Here is a 24,141-nt window from a genome sequence, read left to right on the forward strand (position 1 = left end):
TCAACATCCTGGGAACCCACTTGGCACAAACCTTTTTTAACGCCAACACTTTCAGTATTCTGCAAACACTTCCTTGCCCTATCCCAACGTAGCATGACAATTCGTTCACTGTGATGCGTCTGTCAGCAATCACCAATTCGTTAACTCTCTGCACATTGTCTGGAGTGTGTGCAGTACGAGGCCTGCCGCTGCGAGGACAATCCTCAATATTGCCGTGTCCACTTTCATCACGTAAACAGCTTGCCCACCGACTAACTGTACTGTGATCGACAGCAGGATCTCTATACTCCTTTTTCAACCTCTTGTGGATGTTTCCCACTGTCTCGTTTTCACAGCACAGGGATTCTATGACAGCACGTTGCTTCTGACGAACGTCAAGTGTAGCAGCTATCTTGAAGACATGCTGTGACGGCGCCACTCACGGAAACAGGTTGAACTAAGTTTGAAAACAAGCGGGAAGGATGTACCTACACACTGTAAAACTTTCATACATGCAGAATGAAAACTGTATTTTTACAAAAATAGTGTGCATTTCTTTTGGAGTGACCCTCGTATAATTTCGCCAACAATTTTTTTTTTTTCAAATCCCTACGATGAACTTAAATAACATCTGTAAGTATCAGGGTCATATGGCAATTTCATGTTTCAGATAACCACAATCGGAGCTACAGCGACAACCGTTGATCTACCTCCTTTCAGAGTTTCCTCGGGAAAATCCCTAATACACTGTGAAGATATTAATATTTTTCAATAAAAATACCAATAAAAGCTCCAACGAATACTTTATTCATTGCACCAAATCCCATTTGTCTACTACAGTGCAGTACGGAGAAAAATTCCTGAATCTGAGCTGTATTTTCTTCCGTCACCATGTCGTTCCCCCTTAAGAAATAAAACACGTTAAAGGAAGCGGGCGGGGGAGGTACTCTTGATGGCACGTGGCAGTAGAAAGTGGTAGATTGCCTCAACGGCGGCATGGAGACAGTAATCTGGAGGCTGTCGTTATTACGAGCTGACGTCGTATTCGGTGTCGCAACTAAAGAGGAAAAATGTCCCTCGCTGTTTCCCCTACTAATTGGGAATTACTTATCGACTCTTCTGGTGGCTGTAGCGCTCGATCAAACTGTCTCAACACGCTGCTTAAACGGCAGTAAGTTGTGTTTTGGAGCCTGACTGTACCAGCCACGGAAGCGCAGAAGAACCCGGATCGCAGTGAGGCAGAACTCTTGTTATGAGTGTTATTTAAAACCTCGGGCTCCGAAGAAAACGGCCGAATGCACAGAGAGCTCTACTTTTCAGAGCCAGCCTAAGTGTGCTCATTATCAGTCTTTGGCGGACTGCAGAGTTGCTTTAACTCGCCAGGTAATTACTTCTTGCAATGCCCAGAACTGCTTCTCTGGCGCCTTTCTGGTGTAGTTAGGGGCTAAAGAGCCTTCAAACTTAGCACAAAGAACTCACTCACTACAGAAAACTCCGTTTTCGTGAAAATAACTGCTTCCAAATTAACTGCTTTTACGACCAGCGTAAATTATGGCTAGTACCTCTACACTGGTGCACCATTACTGACTGTTTGGTATCTTCGCCCTCGCAACACATAAATTCACAATGAACTAAAGTCAGCCCTAGCTCCGAAGGCTTGTTAATCTCTATTTACCTTGAGTCTGACGTGCCTATAATAGATTACCACTTCTGGAGTGTACCATCCAAAACAAGTTGCCTGAGGCACTCCAGACATAATCTCAGCTCCTGCGGACGTTCCGCTATCGAGAACGAAACCGTGACTTCTATTGATTGGAAGTCTTCGATGTAATAGTATATACCTACAGCTACATACATGAGCCATGGAATAGTGCATGGCGGAGATAGGCTGTACAACTACTAGTCATTTCCTTCCTGTCCCAATTGCAAATACTGAAACGGAAAAAACGACTGTCTATAAGCCAGCGGTTTTTTTTTTATTTTTTGCGTCATGTCTTCTGACTCGTTTGATGCGACCCGCCACGAAATCCTCTCCTGTGCCAACCTCTTCATCTCAGTCTAGCACTTGCAACCACGTCCTCAGTTATTTGCTGGACGTATTCCGATCTCTGTCTTCCTCTACAGTTTTTGCGCTCTACAGCTGCCTCTAGTAGAATGAAAGTCATTCCCTGGTGTCTTAAGAAATGTATCATCCTATCCCTTCTGCTTGTCAGTGTTTTCCACACATTCCTTTCCTCTCCGGTTCTGCGCAAAACCTCATCATTCCCTATCTTACCAGTACACCTATTTTTCCACATTCGTCTGTAGCAGCACATCTCAAATGCTTCGATTCTCTTCTGTTCCAGTTTTCGCACAGTCCATGTTTCACTATCATACAATGCTGCGCTCAGAACGTACATTCTCAGAAATTTCTTCACCAAATTAATGCCTATGTTTGATAGTAGATTCTTTAGGCCAGGAATGCCCTTTCTGCCAGGGCTGGTCTACTTTTGATGTCCTCCTTGTTCCGTACGCCATTGATCATTATGCTGCGTAGGTAGCAGAATTCCTTAACTTCATCTACTTCGTGACCATCAATCCCACTTAGCAGATCATGTAATTCTTCTTCACTTTCACTCAGGATAATAATGTCATAAGCGAATTGTATAACTGATATCCATTCACTTTTAATTTTAATCTTACTTCTGAATCTTTCCATCATTGCTTCTTCGACGTACAGATAAACAGTAGAAGCGAAAGACCAAAACCCTGTCTTATACCCTTTTTAATCCCAGCACTTCGTTCTTGGTCTCCTCACTTATTATTCCTTCTTGGCTCTTTCTTGTACGTACTGTATGTTAGCCGTCTCTCCCTATAGCTTACCCCTATTTTCCACAGAATTTCGAACATCTTGCACCATTTTACGTTGTTGAACCCTTTTTCTAGATCGACAAATCCCAAGAACGTGTCTTGATTTTTCTTTAGTCTTGCTTCAGTTATCAACAGTAACGTCAGGATTGCCTCTCTGGTGATTTTACCTTTCCTGAAGCCAAACTGGTCTTCGTCTAACACGTTGTCAATTTTCTTTCCATTCTGCTGTATATTATTCTTGTCACCAACCTGGATGCATGAGCTGTTAGCTGATTGTGCGATAATTCCCGCACTTGTCAGTTCTTGCAATCTTCAGAACTGTCTACATGATATTTTTCCGAAAGTCAGATGGTATGTCGCCAGACCCATAGATTCTATACACCATTGTGAATAGTTGTTTCGTTGCCACTTATCCCAATGATTTTAGAAATTCTGATAGAATGTTATCTGTCCCTTCTGCCTTATTGATCTTAGGTCCTCCAGCGCTTCTTTAAATTCCGATTCGAACACTGGATCTTCTATCTCTTTTGAATCGACTCCTGTTTCTTCTTCTATCACATCAGACAAATCTTCCCCATCATAAAGGCCTTCAATGTACTCTTTCCACCTATCCGCTCCCTGCTCTGCATTCAACAGTGGAATTCCCCTTGCACTCTTAATGTTACAACCTCTGCTTCTAATGTCACCGAAGGTTGTTTTGACTTTCCTGTATGCTGAGTCAGTCCTTCCAACAATCATTTCTTTTTCATTTCCTCACATTTTTCATGCAGCCATTTCGTCTTAGGTTCCCAGCACTTCCTATTTATTTCATTTCTCAGCGACTTATATTTCTGTATTCCTGAATTTTCCTGAACGTTTTTGTACTTCGTTCTTTCATCGATCAACTGAAGTATTTCTTCTGTCACCCATGGTTCTTTTACAGTTACGTTCTTTGCACCTATGTTTTCCTTTTCAAGTTCTGTGATTGCCTTTTTAGAGATATCCATTCCTCCTCAACTGTACTGCCTACTCAGCTGTTCCTTATTGCAGTATCTATAGACTTAGAGAACTTCAAGCACATCTCGTCTTTCGTTAGTGTTTCCTTATCCCACTTCTTTACGTATTGATTCTTCATGACTAATTTCTTATACTTCAGCCAACTCTTCATCACTACTACATTGTGATCTGAGTCTGTATCTGCTCCTGGGTACGCCTTACAATCTAGTATCTCATTTCGGAGTCTGACCATGATGTAATCTAATAGAAATCTTCCCGTATCACCTGGCCTTTTGCAAGTACATCTCCTCCTCTTGTGAGTTTTGAACAGAGTATGCGCTATTACTAGCTGAAATTTGTTACAGAACTCAATTAGTCTTTCTCCTCTCCCATTCCTTATCCCAAGCCCACATTCTCATGGAACTATTTCTTCTACTCCTTCTCTTACAATTACATTCCAGTCCTCAATGACTGTTAAGATTGTCATCTCGCTTTACGTACTGTATTACCGTTTTAATATCCTCATCTTCAGCTTGCGCTGTCGGCACCAGTACCTCAACTATCATTGTCGGTGTCGGTTTGCTGTCACTTCTGATAAGAACAACCCTTTCACTGAACTGTTCACAGTAATACACTCTCCGCCCTATCTTTCTATTCACAACGAATCGCACTCCTGTTATACCATTTTCTGCTGCTGTTGATATTACCCTATACTCATCTGACCAGAAATCCTTGTCTTCTTTCCATTTCACTTCACTGACGTCTGCTATATCTAGATTCATCCTTTGCATTTCCCTTTTCAAATTTTCTAGCTTCTCTGCCATTTTCAAGCTTCTGATATTCCACGCCGCCGTGTCTGCCCCCGTTAGCTGAGTGGCAGTCGGCTCCCAGCCGTGGCAGCGTGCGGACGGCCCCGCGCGCCGGCCAGTGCTCCGCTGCCGGCGTTGTTTACTTCCGCGTCGTAGCTTTAAGGCTTGTCTGTCCACCGTGAACAACATGTCGAGCGCTTACCGCCGTGCGAACCTTAAAGTTTCCTTCCCAGCTGAACATGCGCGACCACGTGCACATGAAGTTGAAACGTTCCTACGTGAAGAAGTTCGTTTAGATCCTAACCACGTTCTCGGAATCCATTTTTCGATCACGAGTAGTGTCATTTATATTAAAATGACAAACGCCGAGGTGTGTGAAGATGTTATTCGCCGACATGCCAATGGACTTAAGTTCAAATACTCTGATGGTCACGTCGGAGCTGTAACACTTGAACTCGCAGAGTACAGTCAAGGTACGACTAGGGTGTTTGAACTACCGTTTGAGCCCGCATCTCGTGGTCGTACGGTAGCGTTCTCGCTTCCCACACCCGGGTTCCCGGGTTCGATTCCCGGCGGGGTCAGGGATTTTCTCTGCCTCGTGATGGCTGGGTGTTGTGTGCTGTCCTTAGGTTAGTTAGGTTTAAGTAGTTCTAAGTTCTAGGGGACTGATGACCGTAGATGTTAAGTCCCATAGTGCTCAGAGCCATTTGAACCATTTTTTGAACTACCGTTTGAAGTGCCGAAGGACGAAGTTGTCTCTGCATTACAACCATACGGTAACGTCATCGGTTACGTAGAGGAAAAATGGCAAACCTTCACGACCTACCATGTCCTTAATGGTGTGCGTCAGGTCAAAATTGAACTGAAAAAACATATACCATCACACCTGACAATTGGCGGAGTGCGAGCCATTGTCATGTACGATGGCCAACCCCGAACATGTGCGGGTTGTGGACAAGAAGGCCACGTCAGATCCGCCTGCATGCGATGCCGCCTGATCCAGACGCCGGTCGGCAAGGAAGCGTCCCCAGCGCTGATCACTCAGATCCCTGTCACATATGCCAAGGTTGCCCAGGAAGGTAGCACCTCTACACAGGGTCTTCCTGCTCCGTTGACGTCGTCTGATCAGGGAGATGCAACCGATACTGAGATTCCTTCTGAGGTGCCACAGAAGCCAGACCCTGACCTGCCGAATCTTCACAGCACGGTGACTGAAAATGCTACTGAGATGGACGTTGATCCGGGAGAGGTACCTACTTCTGCTTTCCATCAGACTGGTCCGGAGTCAGACGAAAGCCACCCACAATCGAACTCTGAACGACATGTTCGAAAACAAGGGTCGCCACGAAAGAGAAAGAAACGTAGCCGTACACCCCCTGATGAATCCATTCTACGGATGGATAGCAGGGATGCAGACCCGAAGATGGACGACAAACCGTTCTTTGATGACCAAAAGTCTGATGCGAACGACCCGCCACAGGCGACCACTGTCAACGAACACCCCTCCTTACTGGCGCCGTCGCCCCCACAGGTCGACGTTGAAGAGAGCCTATCCGCTGAGCCGAAAACTACGTCTCCTCTCCATGTGGATGACGTGCACAGCCGATGTCCTACCGCAGTATCAGTCTCCTGGGCAGACGATGTGGAGATCGAAGGGACTGGAGTGGACGGTGCTGATGATAGGGTGCCCCCATCGGTTGCGCCCGCGCCCGCAAACTCTCCACAATAGCAGCCTCTCCAGCGGACCGGCAAGATCGACGACCTCTCGCTCCTGAAGAAGGAGCCCCACGTGTGCCTGTGTGACTCCAATACCAGCATTATCGTGACGCAACGGTTAACCTCGCGACCATTCGTGCGCCCCACAAACTAGCGGTGCTCCACGATATGTTTTATGATGCGGACATAGATATTGCGCTTTTTCAGTGCATCTCGCCGATTTTTCACCACCACATGGCTTCACGGCGCATCTTTCTCCCGCTTCGGACACCGGTAGTGGTGTTGCCATCATCTTACGAGAAGGTCTTCCTGCCGAAGATGTCCTATACCTCCCCAACGGCAGAGGTATGGCCCTTACTGTCTTTGATGAACGCATCGTCAACATTTATACGCCGTCGGGCTCCAGCTACCGTCGTGAACGCAATGCCTTCTTCGCGAACGAAGTTACACCCCTTTTTATGGGACTACACGATGACTGGGTCATGGGTGGAGACTTCAACTGCACCCAGCGACCTCAGGATCAGTTGCCGCGTCACTCCCATGCGCAGCTCTGGAAACAGTCGTCACGCGGCTACAATTTGTCGACACATAGAGACATGTTCATGGTGATCTTATGGGCTTTACGTACTACACTGCGCACTCCTCTAGCCAACTGGATCGCATCTACATCTCGCGATCCCTAATTCAACACACTCGACAGGCTGAAACCTGGCCAGTTGCTTTCTCAGATTATGAGGCTTACTTCTGTGATGTTATTCTCACAAGACAGGCAGTATGGCACGGACGTGGTTTATGGAAACTGAACACTGCACTTCTTAATTCACCTGACTGTCGACTTGTAATAGAAGAAACTTGGATCACATGTAACAGACGCCGTCCCACGTATCCGACTACCATGTCCTGGTGGATCCAGTGTGCAAAACCTGCTCTTCGAAAAACTTTGATCCGGTATGGCAAAGATGTTGTCGCCTGGAGGAAGAGCACTACGGACTTTTACTACAGGATCCTACGAGAATGCTCCACGAAGCCAGCCGCCCCTGAGCGCCATACAAGGATGAACCATGCTAAGGCCCAAATCTCCAATCTCATGCGAAGGCATTTGGAAGGAGCGATAGTACTATCTCGTACTGCTGATCGCATGCCTCATGGACATCCGTCGATGTACCATATCATCCAAGAACGCCAAAATCGACGCCGAAAATTGATTCACGTCCTAACAGACCAAGAAGGGCGTCGCTACGTAATCCAATCTGCAATGGGGAATGTGCTTCACGCCCACTACCAGCAGCTCTACGCCGCAATTCCACATTCCCCAGAGTTGATCGAGGAAGTCTCACAGCTCAACTTCGGTGATATCCCAGGAGATGCGGCGATTAACTTGATGTCAGAGGTGACTGATGATGAAGTCCGCGATGCGATCCGGGCAGGAACCATCAATCGCTCCCCAGGACCCGACGGTCTTCTCCTCGAATTTTATCGCACCTTCCGTGATTTGTTAGAGTCCACCTTCACCTCCATCTGTCGGGAACTGATGTCTCCGGAAGTACCTGTGCCGGACACTTTCATGGAAGGAATTATTATTCCTGTACATAAACCGCATGGTGGCAACAATATCAGTGATTATCGACCCATCACACTCCTTAACAGTGATTGGACTTTAGTCAAGCTTTTGATAGGGTTGACCATTCGTTCCTTACGGCCGTTCTCCATCATATGGGTTTCCCAGTCGCCGTTATCACAGTAGTGATGCGCCTTCTGCGGGGTGCCTCATCCAAGATTATGTACAATGGCAGACTCACTCCTCCGATAACAATAGGTCGATCCGTACGTCAAGGTTGCCCTCTATCAGCGATTTTGTACGCCTTTTCCTTGGAATTCTTGCTATGTGGACTAAGACAACGTTTGGTAGGGTTGTCCATAGATCGCTACCGATTCTGTTACACGGCCTATGCTGACGATGTAGTCATCTGTTTACGTAATGCCGACGATGTTCGAGCTGTTTTCACGTGGGTAGCGACTTATGGTGAGGCGTCGGGTAGCTCTTTAAAGGTTTTGTTTTGATTTTAGGGCGCAAAACTGCTATGGTCATTAGCGCGCTCTTTAAAGGTGCGTAAGTCACAAGTAATGTTCATTGGCACGGGACTTCCCGTGGAGTGCGTTACACCTCTCACCACCGTTGATACCATTCGCTGTTTGGGAATAGATTTTTCATCTGATCTCCGGCGTTCAGCCACCATCAACTGCCGACGCCTCCTTTTAATGATCAGAGCAGGTCTTATGGACCATCGCCATCGATCCCTAGATATTCTCCAACGAGCTCGATATGTCAGTATATATATTGCACCCCGAGTTACCCATGTAGCACAAGTTCTACCTTTCCCGCTTACTGTGGCACGTCGCATGTTGGCAGCGATGGCATCTTTCGTCAGCTCTGGGCTGTTGTTCAAAGTTAACTATGCAACCCTTACTCTTCCCGGGAACGAAGTGGGATAGGTCTGTTTCACGTGCCGGATAGAGCTCGCGCCCTATTTATCAGCTCCCAGATGACGGTGTGGACACGTTGCCCAACGAGCCTCACTGGTCTCCTCCTGTCGGCATATTCGCCGGTCTCACTGTCAGCCCCAGTGATGATCTAGGATGTTCCAGACCAGTTCCATTATATAAGATACTTCTTCCTTGAACTCAGTTATCTACGCCTCACCTTACCAAGACAGCTTTTACTCAAGACAAAGGCAGTATACAATGTCCTCCAATTAGGTCGTCCACCTCACCCGATTGAACAAAAGTTCCCCCAGGTTGACTGGCGTCATGTATGGCGCGCGGTGTTCGCCTGTTACCTTGACACGAATGTTCAATCTGTCTGGTACCTAACTGTCAGTGGTAAGCAAATCAACCAATCTCGCCTTCATCGTATCCACCTCGCCCAATCACCTCTATGTTCCACGTGTGGAGAGCCAGACAATGACGAACATCGGTTTGTTTGCGGATCGGCGGCGGAGGTTTGGCAATTGATTCGTCGTATTGTGGCTTTTCTAACACGGGACATTCCGGATCGGATTACTCCCCTTTCATTATTATTTCCGGAACGTGACTATTTTCCTCGGACAAAGACCAATGCTGTGAATTGGATTCGCGGACATGCCATTCACTACCTATTTGAACTAACTGTAGACTCTGTACTCGATTTTTGGACATGCCTCAGTGACCGTCATTATGTCGTTGTCCGTCACCCAAAATACAGACAATTTTTCTCGAACTTTCTTGGGAGTGCTCTCCACGAACCGCCTCGCAGCTGAATGTGTTAAGCCAAGAGAGAAGAAGGTTTCCTGTTTGAACCAATGAACATTTCTGAACAATTGAACGGAACACATCAGTTTCGAGAAGGCCTCTAATCAATTACACAACAAAAATAAACAAAACAAAAAAAAAACAAATAAAAATAAAATTTAGAAAAAGGAAGATTTCGTTTTGTTTGTAAGGATAGCCCTAACCTTGATTTCCCCTATTTCCCCTGGTATATAGGCAGCTCTCTGGGGTAGGTTTAGTCAGGAGCCAACGCCTGAAGTGGACCAGATTTTTTCTGTTATAGGATGAAAAGTGGTGGTGGCACTTAAAAAAAAAAGAAAAGAAAAGTGGTCAGCGCCGTGGAATGCGAAGCCAAGGGGCCCGGGTTCGATTCCCCGCCGGGGCAGAAGATTTTCTCCGGTCAGGGACAGTGAGTTGTGATGTCCTCCTCATTATTTCATACCCATCTCCAACGCGCAAGTCGCCGTATGTGGCGTCGAATTCAGTAAGCACTTACCCTCGGCGGTCGAACTTCCCCGAATGGGGGACTGCCGGCCCACAACGTCGTACGCTCATCTCAATTTTTTCACGACCCGGTTCGTAGAAGTTACCCTTTCACTGTTTACTCAATCTTTTTCTCATAGTCACCTTTCCCTTGGCAGTCCGTCCCAGAGAGCCGAATTGGAGACTATTCCAGAATCTTTAGCCAATGGAAAGATCATCGTGACACTTTTTCAATTACAGGCCACATGTCCTTTGGATACACATTACGTGTCATTAATGCAGTGGTTTCCATTGCCTTCTGCATCCACATGGCTTTGATCATTGGTGATTCTTCCGCCTTTAGGGACAGTTCCCCATCCCTAGGACAAGCGAGTGCCCTCAACCTCTGTCCGCACCTCCACCCTCTTTGACAAGGCCGTTGGCGGAATGAGGGTGACTTCTTATACCGGAAGTCTTCTGTCGGCAATGCTGATTATTAATCAAAATTTAAGCGGTGGCGGGTTTGGAACCAGGGACCGAGAACGATTTGATTACTAATAAAAGACGCTACCCTCTGTTCTATTTTTTGTGGATCTCATTTTGGTCGTCATTGGTCATTGTATTTATTCGGGGCGAATGTCCCATGACACCCGCTCAAGTGCATCGTTGATCTGTTTAATTATGTTTTCATTACAGAGGCCAGCTGACCCTTTGACCGAACGCGATGAGCTACCGTACCTGCATCCCCCAGACCACGTGTGCATCCCTAATTTCTGTTGTGTACGTTACCGCAATTAGAACCGTACTGAAACTACTTCAAATGCCGGCTCTCTAAATTTTCTCAATACTGTTTCGCGATAAGAACGTGGTCTTCCTTCCAACGATTTACATTTGGATTGATGATGAATCTCTGGAATACTCACGTGTTGTTTGGACCTACCAGTAACAAATATAGCAGCACATCTCTGAATTGCTTCTATGTCGATCTTTCTGCGAATCTCAAACACTAGGAAAATACTGAAGTCACAGTAGGGTTCTATACGCGGTCTCCTTTATATATGAGCTACACTTTCGTAAAATACTCCCAGTGAACCGAAGTCGACCATTCTCCTTCTCAACTGCTGTCTTTACTTGCTCGTTTCATTTCACGTCTGTTTGCAGCGTTACGCCTAAATATTTAACTGATGTCGCTGTGTCGAGCAGCACACCACTAATGCTGTATTCGAACACTGCTTGAGTGTGTGCCCGACCGAGACTCGAACTCGGGACCTTTGCCTTTCGCGGGCAAGTGCTCTACCATCTGAGCTACCGAAGCCAGGAAGTTTCATATCAGCGCACACTCCGCTGCAGAGTGAAAATCTCATTCTGGAGACTGCTTGATTGCTTTCCCCTCTCATCCGCGTTGGCTTGCATTATTCTACATTTAAAGCAAGCTGCCATTCGTCACACCAACTAGAAGTTTTGTCGAAGTCTTCTTGTATCCTCCTACAGTCCCTCAACGACGAAACCTTCCCGTGCACCACAGCGTCATCAGCAAATAGCCTCAGATTGTTGCTCATCCTGTCCGTCGGATCACATACCTACGTAGAGAAAATGAGCGATTCTCTCACACTTCGAAGGGGCACTCCTAATTATACCCTTGTCGCTGGCGATGTAAATTTTGAAATGTGTGTGAATTCCTAAGGGACCAAACCACTGAGGTCATCGGTCCCTAGACTTCCACACTAATTAAACTAACTTATACTAAGAACAACACACACACCCATACCCGAGGGAGGACTCGAACCTGCAGCGGGAGGGGCCGCGCAACTGGCGACCTGTTCGGTTACTCTGTGTGGACGTATTTCGTGCATTAGCCGACGGTGCACGACGGATTTAAGGTATTTCTGGAATTCCGGAAGGCTTTTGACACAGTACCACACAAGCGGCTCGTAGTGAAATTGCGTGCTTATGGAATATTGTCTCAGTTATGTGATTAGATTTGTGATTTCCTGTCAGAGAGGAAGTGATCTATAGGCAAACCACGGGGAACACGAGACGTTAGCCATTGTTCGTAGGAATTGACGGAAAGTAATCGAGTGAAACAGAAGTGATTTCTGGCGTTCCCCAAGGTAGTGTTATAGGCACTTTGCTGTTCCTTATCTGTTGCTGTTGTTGTGGTCTTCAGTCCTGAGACTGGTTTGATGCAGCTCTCCATGCTACTCTATCCTGTGCAAGCTTCTTCATCTCCCAGTACCTACTGCAACCTACATCCTTCTGAATCTGCTTAGTGTATTCACCTCTTGGTCTCCCTCTACGGTTTCTACCCTCCACGGTGCCCTCCAATGCTAAATTTGTGATCCCTTGATGCCTCAAAACATGTCCTACCAACCGATCCCTTCTTCTAGTCAAGTTGTGCCACAAACTTCTCTTCTCCCCAATCCTATTCAATACCTCCTCATTAGTTACGTGATCTACCCACCTTATCTTCAGCATTCTTCTGTAGCACCACATTTCGAAAGCTTCTATTCTCTTCTTGTCCAAACTAGTTATCGTCCATGTTTCACTTCCATACATGGCTACACTCCATACAAATACTTTCAGAAACGACTTCCTGACACTTAAATCTATACTCGATATTAACAAATTTCTCTTCTTGAGAAACGCTTTCCTTGCCATTGCCAGTCTACATTTTATATCCTCTCTACTTCGACCATCATCAGTTATTTTACTCCCTAAATAGCAAAACTCCTTTACTACTTTAAGTGTCTCATTTCCTAATCTAATCCCCTCAGCATCACCCGATTTAATTTGACTACATTCCATTATCCTCGTTTTGCTTTTGTTGATGTTCATCTTATATCCTCGTTTCAAGACACTGTCCATTCCGTTCAACTGCTCTTCCAAGTCCTTTGCTGTCTCTGACAGAATTACAATGTCATCGGCAAACCTCAAAGTTTTTACTTCTTCTCCATGAATTTTAATACCTACTCCGAATTTTTCTTTTGTTTCCTTTACTGCTTGCTCAATATACAGATTGAATAGCATCGGGGAGAGGCTACAACCCTGTCTTACTCCTTTCCCAACCGCTGCTTCTCTTTCATGCCCCTCGACTCTTATAACTGCCATCTGGTTTCTGTACAAATTGTAAATAGCCTTTCGCTCCCTGTATTTTACCCCTGCCACCTTCAGAATTTGAAAGAGAGTATTCCAGTTAACATTGTCAAAAGCTTTCTCTAAGTCTACAAATGCTAGAAAGGTAGGTTTGCCTTTTCTTAATCTTTCTTCTAAGATAAGTCGTAAGGTCAGTATTGCCTCACGTGTTCCAACATTTCTACGGAATCCAAACTGATCTTTCCCGACGTCGGCTTCTACCAGTTTTTCCATTGTTCCTTATCTACATAAACGATTTTGCAGACAATCTGAGCAGCCGTCTTCGGTTATTTGCAGATGATGCTGTCGTTTATCGATTAATAAAGTCATCAGAAGATCGAAACAAACTGCAAAACGATTTAGAAAAGATATCTGAATGGTGCGAAAAGTGGCAGTTGACCCTAAATAACGAAAAGTGTGAGGTCATCCACATGAGTGCTAAAAGGAACTCGTTAAACTTTGGTTACACGATAAATCAGTCTAATCTAAAAGCCGTAAATACCTAGGTATTACAATTACGAACAACTTAAATTGGAAGGAACTCATAGAAAGTGTTGTGGGGAAGGCTAACCAAAGACTGCGTTTTATTGGCAGGACACTTAGAAAATGTAACAGACCTACTAATGACACTGCCTACACTACGCTTGTCCGTCTTCTTTAAGAATACTGTTGCGCGGTGTGGGATCCTTACCGGATAGGACTGACGGAGCACATCGAAAAAGTTCAAAGAAAGGCAGCACTTTTTGTATTATCGCGAAATATGGGAGAGAGTGTCACAGAAATGATACAGGATTTGGGCTGGAAGTCATTAAAAGAAAGGCGTTTTTCGTTGCGACGGAATCTTATCACGAAATTCCAACCACCAACTTTCTCCTCCGAATGTGAAAATATTTTGTTGACACCGACCTACATAGGGAGGAACGATCACCACGATAAAATAAGGGAAATCAGAGCTCGTAGGGAAAGATATAGGTGTTCATTCTTTCCGCGCGATATACGAGATAGGAATAATAGAGAATTGTGAAGGTGGTTCGATGAACCCTCTGCCAGGCACTTGAATGTGATTTGCAGAGTATCCACGTAGATGTAGATGTAGATGTAGATGTAGATGTTGTTGTGGCTCGGTGCTGCCGTGTCACCTGAGAGTTGGATGAGCCTGCTCAGCAACATCCAGTCGTATTTTTTAAACTAAATGTTTTACTTCCTTGTAATATGTGAGAGTAGTGTCTAATAGAACTTTATTTAAATAAGTCAAGTACTAACTTATTCTAAGAAGAATAGTTTTTGAAGCACTATCTGAGCAACGTAATAAACGTCGATGATTTTCAGTGCGATAGTGACTGCAGCTGCGATGAGTTTTTTGAATGATTTCGTGATGCTTTCAGCTGCCATTCTCTTTATTTCATGTACGATTGTATAATTTATGCCGCAGAGCATATTCAAGTTCTCAAAAAGAAGCATTATATATTGGATACGTTAGTGACACTTGTGATTTTGACAAGGGAACAAGTCACAGCTGTAAATATACCAGGCGCATTATAACTTACTTTATGGATGATTCTTTAGTAGTACATTATAACATATACGTCCTTGCTCCTACGACTGTATGTAATGTTCATAAGGTAATAAGAGAGGTTTTCCGCTATTTTAGGAGCACGTTACTTTCGAGCAATTGTTGCCAAGTTTTTATATATAAGGTCCATGTGCTCCTAACCTCTCTAATTTATTAAATGAGCATTACATTCAGTTATAGGAGCAAGGACGTACATGAAATATTATACTACTAAAGAATAATCTATAAAATAAGTTATAATGCGCCTAGTATATCAACAGATATGACTTCTTCCCATATCAAAAGCAAAACTGTCGCTAATGTATCTAATGTATAATGCATTCGTTTTAGATACTTTAAAAAGTCCTAAGCAGAAATTATATAATCGTACAGGACATAAAGAGAATGGCAGTTGATGGTATCACGAAATCATTTTAAAAAATCGGTGAAGAATGGTCGAGTTGCTGGGAAGTTCTTTATTTTACCCCGCAATGGTTTCAGCTAATTCGTTGAAGCCGTTTCTGGTCGAGTCTAAAACTGACATTCTAAATGCAACCAAACATTGTTCATAGTTATGTAATAGACACTTAAACAATTTGCGTAACAGAAATGGAGGATTTTTGACATTCGAAAACTTTAAGATTACGTATTTACAGTATGACAAAAGTTTTAGATTAAAATGATGTAGGTTATCGTTATGAAGCTCAGTCCGGAGACTGGTGTAATGCAGCGCTCTACCCGCTTCTATACAGTGCAAGCCTCTGCATCTCTGCATAATTAGTGCAATCTACACCCATTTTGACGTGCGTCCTGTATTTGATGCCTTGGTTTCCTAAGGTTTCCTTACTCCACCACATTGAAGACTGTTTAAGGCCTTACCACGTGTCGTAGCAACTGATCGCCTCTTTTGGTCGTGATCTGTTCAGTAATTCATCATTAGTTATCTGATCTACCCATCTACTCTTCAGCATTCTTCTGTAGCACCAAATTTCAAAAGTTTTCTTATCTGGACCCTTTATCATTTATTTTCACTTTAAATATCTTGAGAAAAGCCTTCCTAACATTTAAATTTATATTTTATGTTAACAAAATTCTCTTCTTCAGAGAAGACTGTTGCCAGTCTCCATTTTATAACCTCCCTGCTTCGGCCATTATGAGTAATTTTGCTGCCCAAATAGCAAAAGTCATCTCCTACATACAGCGTTTCATTTCTATATCTAATTCCTCAGAATCGTCTGATTTAATTTGACTACATTTAATTCCCTTCTTTTGTTGATGGTCATTTTATAAACTCTTTTCAAGACGCTATACACTACGTTCAACAGCTCTTGGAAGTCCTCTGTCATCTCTGCCGGAACTGTTTTTATGTTGTGACTGCACCTGGGCTCTTCACTAGTTGTGTACTCACCTGATGATGGCCGGACGTCTCTGGGCCGAAATATCGTGGCATAATGTCGACGGGATCCGGCTGCATATCCGGAAATTATTAGAAGATATTTTTATGTTCTCTCCCTAAACTGTAAACCGAGCTGCCGTGTCCGTAACGGGGGTCTCCTCGCGCAGGGCGACATTCGAGTGTCCGCGCGCCCACTTCCGGGCCCCGCAGCATGACGATACGGGACAGAACGGTACAGGCGGCCACGGCCGCCTACCTAATGGCCCGTGTCTGCTGCCTCTGCCTCATCCCACTTCGTGTTATCGCCGTGATCGCCACAGAGGAGCGGGAACGCGGCTTTGGCCCGTCCCATTGCGGGGGTCCGGAGATCACCTAAGTTCCTGCTTCACAGCCCACACACCTTGCAGTGCCGTCTTCTCTATTCTCACTTCTTATTTACTTTCTTCTAGTGACAGAAAAAAATCGCAAGCTGATTCCAAATCCAATGACGAATAGATTAATATGGAATAACTGAAATCATTCTGCTGATCCTGATACTACCAAGCAATATTGACGTAAAGTAACGAAATTTCGGGAATAAATTTGTCTAGCTATCATTATGTAATCATGTAATTATTGAACTATATCAAAAAGAAACGTAAATTGGTTACAAACTAAGACGTGCACATACTTTGGATTGGGGGTTGTTTGGGGGAAGAGACCAAACAGCGAGGTTATCGGTCTCATCGGATTAGGGAACGACGGGAAAGGAAGTCGGCCGTGCCCTTTTAAAGGAACCATCCCGGCATTTGCCTGGAGCGATTTAGGGAAATCACGGAAAACCTAAATCAGGATAGCCGGACGCGGGATTGAACCGTCGTCCTCCCGAATGCGAGTCCAGTGTGCTAGCCTCTGCGCCACCTCGCTCGGTATGCACATGCTTTATTCGACATATAAACGTCACTAGAGATAATCGGATTGAGGTTGTGACATGTTCGATATGCCTGCCATCTTTGGCGATGATGTGGCGCAGACGAAAGTGAAATTCTCCATGACCCGCTGAAGTGCCGAAACATCGACGCTGTCGATGACTCCTGATAAAAATAAATATGTGTGAGTTCTTAAGGGATCAAACTGCAGAGGTCATCGGTCCCTAGACTTACACACTACTTAAACTAACTTATGCTAAGAACAACACACACACACACCCATGCCCGAGGGAGGACTCGAACCTCCGGCGGGAGGGGGCGCACAGTCAGTGACATGGCGCTTCTAACCGCGCGTCCACTCCGCGCGGCGATGACCTCCTGAATGTCTGTTTTCAGCTCAGCAATGGTTTTGGGATTATTACTGCACACCTTGTCTTTAATACAGGTCCACAAAAAGGAGTCGCATGTGTTCAGATCCGAAGAACATGTTGGCCAATCGAGGCACATGCCAATGGCGTTTGGGTACTTCAGAGGCAGAATGCGGTCCCCAAAGTGCTCCTTCAGGAAACCAAACACTCTCCTGCTTCGATGGGGTCGAGCTCCGTCTTGCGTGAACCATATCTTGTCGAAATCAGGGACACTTTGGCTAACGGGGATGAAATCATCTACCAAAACCTTCACGTACCGTTCGGTAGTCATCGTGCCATCAAGGAACGTCGCATCGATTATTCCATGACTGGACGTTGCACCCGTTGAGGGTGAAGAGACTTCTCAGTCGGTTGTGGATTGTCAGTCCCGCAATTGCGCCAATTTTCCTTATTGACGAATCTATCCAAATAAAAGTGCGCTTCGTCACTAAACCAAACCATACCATCATGCTCCGCAGTCAACTGTCCAGTTTGAACGTCCTAACGCAAACTGTTCAGAAGTTGTAATGATTTTATTTCATACAGTTCAATAATTGATACACTATATTTAAGTGATTAAGATTGCAAGATCTCTGGTTAACGTAAGTGCGAGGCAAGTCATTACAAAAATGAAATGATGTTACATTAACAACCAGTGTAGCCGCCAAAAAGTTGTATGCAAGCTTGCAAACGTGTAGCCACTCTGTCGTACAGATGTCGAATGTCAGTTTATGGGATGAGCTTCGATGCCTGTTGCACTTGGTTGGTCAATACAGGGACGGCAATGCTGTTTGTGGATGACGCTGGAGTTATCGACCTATGAGATCCATTATGTGCTCCATTGGAGACGGATCTGGTCATCGAGTAAGGCACAATATCGACAATCTGTAGAGCATGTTGAGTTACAACAGCGGTCGTGGGCGAGCGTTATCCTATTGGAAAACAATCCCTGGAAAGCTGTTTAAAAAGGCAGACAACAGGTCGAATCAGCAGACTGACGAACAAATTTGCACCCAGAGTGCGTGGGATAACAACGGGAGTGGTCTTGCTGTCATACGAAATCGCATCGCACACGATAACTCCGGGTGTATGCCCAGTGTGTCTATCACGCAGACAGGCTGATTCTAAGCCCTCACCTGGCCTCCTTCTAACCAACATACGGCCATCGCTGGCACCGAGGCAGAACCAGCTTTCATCACAGAACAGAATAGACCGTCACCCTAACCTCCAGCGTGCTCACGCTTGGCACCACTGAAGTCGCAAAAGGTGGTCGTTTGGGGGCAGCGGAATACACGCTAGAAGGTTTCTGGCTCGGAGCTGTCAGTGAAGTAACCGATTTGTAACAGTTCGTTCTGTCACTGTGGTGCCAACTGGTGTTCAGATCGCTGCTGCAGATGCAACACGATGTGCTAGAGCCCTTTCGGTAGTGCCACGTGGCCGGCCGGAGTCTGGTCTTCTTACGACTTAACAGCTGCCAGCAGTCATGTACAGTGACTATACTCCTGCCATGTCTTTCCGCAGTGCTGTAGAAGGAACATCCATCTCCTCGTAGCCCTGTTACACGACCTCGTTCAAAGTCAGTGAGATGTTGATAATGGCGTCTTTGTCGCCTTAAAGGCATTCTTGACTAAAATCAACTCACCAACTCCAACCTTAAAGGTAATTCATCAGGTTGCCTTCCATTCAGAAGGCTGTTGCACTCAGCGACTGTTATATTGACTTGTAAATAATAGATTTCAGCTATCATTCGTCCTTTTTAAATTTTATTGGCAGATCCAGATTTCAGCTAAAAGCTAGCCATTCTCAATGCACTATCATTTTCGATTAATGCCTGTTGGTCGAGTTTCATCCACAGTTCAATGAACTATCATTTTTGATCAATTCATGTAATGCCTGTTGGTCGGGCTTCATCCACAGTTCATTGTGGATGAAGCCTGACCAACAGGCATTACATGCATTGATCAAAAATGATAGTGCATTGAGAATGGCTAGTTTCTAGCTGAAATGTTGCCCTGCCAATAACATTTAAAAAGGATGACTTCTACAGCGTGTATTTGAAGCAAATCTGATTTACTTCCTCATAGCATCACTCTTACGCGACCGGTGGGAAATTCTAGTAGACACCATGTTTCAGGTGTAGAACATTCGTTTATGTCTCACAACTCCTTCTTGGTGTTGTATACGGCTTGGCAGCCAGTAAAATCATTTCATTGTTGATGTACTCTCTCTCCTGAATTCTTGCGGGAATCCAGAGTGATGCAGTGAGCTAGAGTATGGTGGACAGGGGACGGTACGTAAATAATGTTCGACAAGGTAAGAATGTGGGTCAGAGGTGAAGCTCGGTTAGCCGTAGTGGCCAAAGCGACAGCTTGGGAAATCCGAGTTAGACTCCCGTTCAGGCACAAATTTTCACTTCGCCATTGAATTCTTTTCGAAGTCCAATGATGGCCAATGTCAGAATTTTTTGATTTCATCACGGAAAATATTGTTGTCCTTTTCTTCTATGTCTCTTCTCTACTAGCCACCTTACGCTTAGTGGTGGAAGTTACTACAGACACTAGAATCACTTCCCTCCTTCTTTGATTCAGTTCATAAAATACTATCAGTGAGCCTGTAAGGTTTTGAGGACAGAACAACAACTGAGTAAGCAGTAAATATTTGTAAGCTCTTTGTATGAATCAAAACATGTGGTGCGTAGTAGAGATCTTTTCAGTGACAAATCTAAAGTGTTCAGTGAGAAAAATTTACGTATGCATCAATAAGAATGCAGTGGGAATGTATCCACATCTGTTGGACGAATGTTATGGAAACAAACAATCCAAACCGACATTTTAAGACAATTAATATGTAAAAAATGCACCACGTGTTATAAGGAAAGCGTGTAAACCGTCTGAAGATGGATCATAACGATTTGAAACCGCTAACGGTACCCTTTGAATAAAGGAACTGAAAGTAAATTTGTGGCTGGTTGCTGTCCCAACACCATCAACATTTGTCTTCAAATAACAAAAATGGCTCTGAGCATAATGGGCTTAACATATGAGGTCTTCAGTCCCCTAGAACTCAGAACTACTTAAACCTAACACACATCCATGCCCGAGACAGGATTCGAACCAGCGACCGTAGCGGTCGCGCGGTTCCAGACTGAAGCGCCTAGAACCGCTCGGCCACAACGGCCGGCTTCAAATAACAGCCACGGTCTCCAACCATGTTATACGACAAAATTGCAGTAAATATTTTTGGTTTAATGTTGCAGTCTTATCACAGAAATCAAACAAACACATCTCGCCCCCAGAAAGTGAAATAATCCTAAACACAACAATCGTAAATTTTAACTAGAAGTTTCTTTACAAAATTATTCTTACGACTACATCATGATGTTGGCCAGTACTACGATACATCATCCAATTCCAGTTCAAAGTTCGGTACTATTTAGGATGACAATCAAGTCTATGGAGGATGGTTAGTTTTGTGACAAGTTGAGCAAAAGATTACCCAAGGTCACTCGAGTTTACAGTGGGTGCAAGCTGGTGAACCAACAAGTTTATGCCTCTGCTCACAGTATTTACCTTCGCTGCGATGAGCTGTTGTCTGCATAGCTGCTCTCGTTCCTTCAAAAACTAATTAGACATTTGCTGATTTTACCAGCAGAAACTCCCCCTGTGTTTCTCGTTATGTGAGAAAACATGTACTCATCCCTAGTCTTGGAATATGGCGATATTCATGCATATGGCTGGAGCAGCGTGCATATTAAAATGCCCTCTCAGTCCTCGCAAGAACGATTAACTAAATGGCTGGTTCGTTTCTCCACAGTTGGAGCTCAACGACGGTTCAGCTACTATGTGGCTGAATGTCAGCCGCAGTGAATGTAATGTTCACGCAGATTTCTCCTCTGGATCATACAGAGCGTTATGCACCCTGTTCTGCACTTGACGCCAGTTGAGAGAAGAGTCACTGAAAATTTCGCTCTTGTCTTTCTTATAGCCGAACTGTCTCGCCACCTGGGTTCTTTCGTACTCCATGTCACGGCTTTTTTCGACCAATAGGAGCGTTCCTCTTATTTTGTGGAAACTCTCTCTGCCAATAGCAGGGGGTTTTCCAATAAACTGCGTCGAAATCTCGGCACTTTACTCCTTCCTAGTTCGTTTCCTCCAATCGGACGTTTTGTGTACGCTCCAGAAGCCTAAAATTGACATGTGTACATCACATGTGTACCACTCGTTGTTCACGTGATCAACTGCATCACTGGTTTTGATTGTATCCATTTGGAATCCCGAAACGCAGTTTTCTAAAGCTTCTTTCTGTTCTACTCCTGCTGGCCCGTTACTTGCTCTCCAGTATGCATCACCTGTCCGGTCGCTGACTCCCGCCGTGGGACGCTCCCTAAGAGGCTTCAGTGGTGCCTCCCATGGTGCGGCCTCTGCTTCTGCCCACTCCTGCTTCCACACAAAACGTTTCCTCTCGCTGCTTGTTTCACCTTCTGGTCACTGACACGCATTATATAGAAGCGGTGTATTAATACTGTCGATTGAGTGTCATCCCTTTTCCATTATGTACTTATAGGCAAATCTGCTCATTACTGCTACGTTAGGTGTCATATTCACTTCGCGTTACGATGTATAAAACTCTTATGTAAGGTGCGAAATTGACCTTCATTTATTGTGCCACCCTACAACCCTCTATACGAGACCTACTATGTCATTATTGGCGATAATGTGAAGAGGAAGTAGATGAAGGTGATGTGACAGTACAACCAGGGGGTCCTACATGGACTGCATGTAGAAACACCAGAAGTACGAGGGCTATTCCGAAAGTAAGGTCCGATAGGTCGCGAAATGGAAACCACGGTAAAAATCAAAAATGTTTTATTTGCAACAGTTAGATACACCTTGCAGCTACTTATCTCCATAGTCGCCGACCCGACTTAGACGTGTATCGTAGCGTTGTACCAACTTTCCCATACCCTCGCTATAGAAGGCAGCCGCCAGTGCTCTCTGCCAATTCTCTACGCTGGCCTACGGCTCGTTGTCTTGTGCCGAAATGTTGTCTTCATAACCAGCGGTTCATGTGACCTGAGCTGAAACTCAGAGGGAGACAATTACGGGCTGTATTGTGGGTAATCTCACATTTCCATTTGAAAACGATGCAGGAGCATCTTCATTGCCCCTGCAGAATGCGGCTGAGAATTGTCTTGAAGACGAAACAGCACGACAGTTATGTAATGTTAGCTGCATAGCTTCAGGGGAAATTTCTCACCAGGCCCCCGTACTTGGCGGCAGACACTATTTTCTAGACATCTTTACGCACTCACTGCGAGCTCAGAAATGAGAAGAGCGACGTGATGCTAACTGGGGTTATACTAGAGACACTACCCAACACATCTGTGCAAAGCTTTATCGGATTTTCATAGTCGTTTCCATTTCGTGACCGATCGGACCTTACTTTCGGAATAGCCCTCGTACAACGCACTGACATGAACAACATGCTGTAGGAAATCTTTTACCACATCTCGTGCAAAACAGTGGCAAGGTCAGGTAAGGACGATGGAGGTGGATAGCGATCACGCCCCCTTTGCTCCATTGTAGACAACGAAGACTCTGCAGCATTGAGCTCTGGTGACTGTGGGGGTCAGGGGAGGCGCGACAATTCATCCTCGTGGTCACAATCCCAGTCCTGGACGATACGAGTAGTGTGAACAGGTGCTCTGTCGTCTGGGAACACGGCATCACCATTAGGGAACAAACATTGTACTGTGTGATGGATCTGATGAGCCAAAATGTCAGTAATACAACTTTGCAGACTATCGATGGGGCCAATGGAATACCACTATATGGCTGCCCAAATCATCACCGATACTCCCCCCATATTCCCCCACGTTCCACTCTTGAGACATAAAATCGGCCAGAAGTTGGAAAGAGGGCGAAATAAGACTCACCCGACCAAATGATTTTTTTCCATTGCTCCATAGTCCAGGTTTTATGGCGTCGGCATCACGTTTTGCTATTACTGGCATTTGCGTCAATGGTGTGTGGTTTCAGAATTCCAGTTCGCCCTGCAATTCCCACCTTATTGAGCTCCTTTCCTGTTGTTCTGGTGCTGAATAGGTTCACTAGTGTAACATTCGGTGACTTTTGCAGTTGTTGTCTACTTATATTACGTCACAATCGTCTTCAGTGACTGTCCGTCACTATCGCTCAACACACACTTTCGTCCAACAGATGATCTTCGATACGGTGTCTCTTGAAGCACCAAACACTTCAGCTACCATGGCTGCGGAAGTGCTCACCACACGGGCAGCAACGATTTTCCCACGTCCGAAGTGACTCAGCTCCGACATAATGCACTCACAGCTTCACAGAACACTTTTCTGACCACGACTGACATTTGCAACATATTGAGGACATTGCCAGGCACCGTTCGTGGTCAAATACAACAACACCGCCCGTAGGCTTACTAGCATCTGCTTTCATGTTCAAGCTTGCATTTCTCACGGTGTTCCCGTATTTTCAAAAATGGCTCTGAGCACTATGGGATTTAATATCTGAGGTCATCAGTCCCCTAGAACTTAGAACTACTTAAACCTAACTAACCTAAAGACATCACACACATCCATGCCCGAGGCAGGGTTCGAACCTGCGACCGTAGCGGT

Source organism: Schistocerca nitens, chromosome 7, assembly GCF_023898315.1.
Source record: "Schistocerca nitens isolate TAMUIC-IGC-003100 chromosome 7, iqSchNite1.1, whole genome shotgun sequence".
Taxonomy (NCBI): Eukaryota; Metazoa; Arthropoda; class Insecta; order Orthoptera; family Acrididae; genus Schistocerca; species Schistocerca nitens.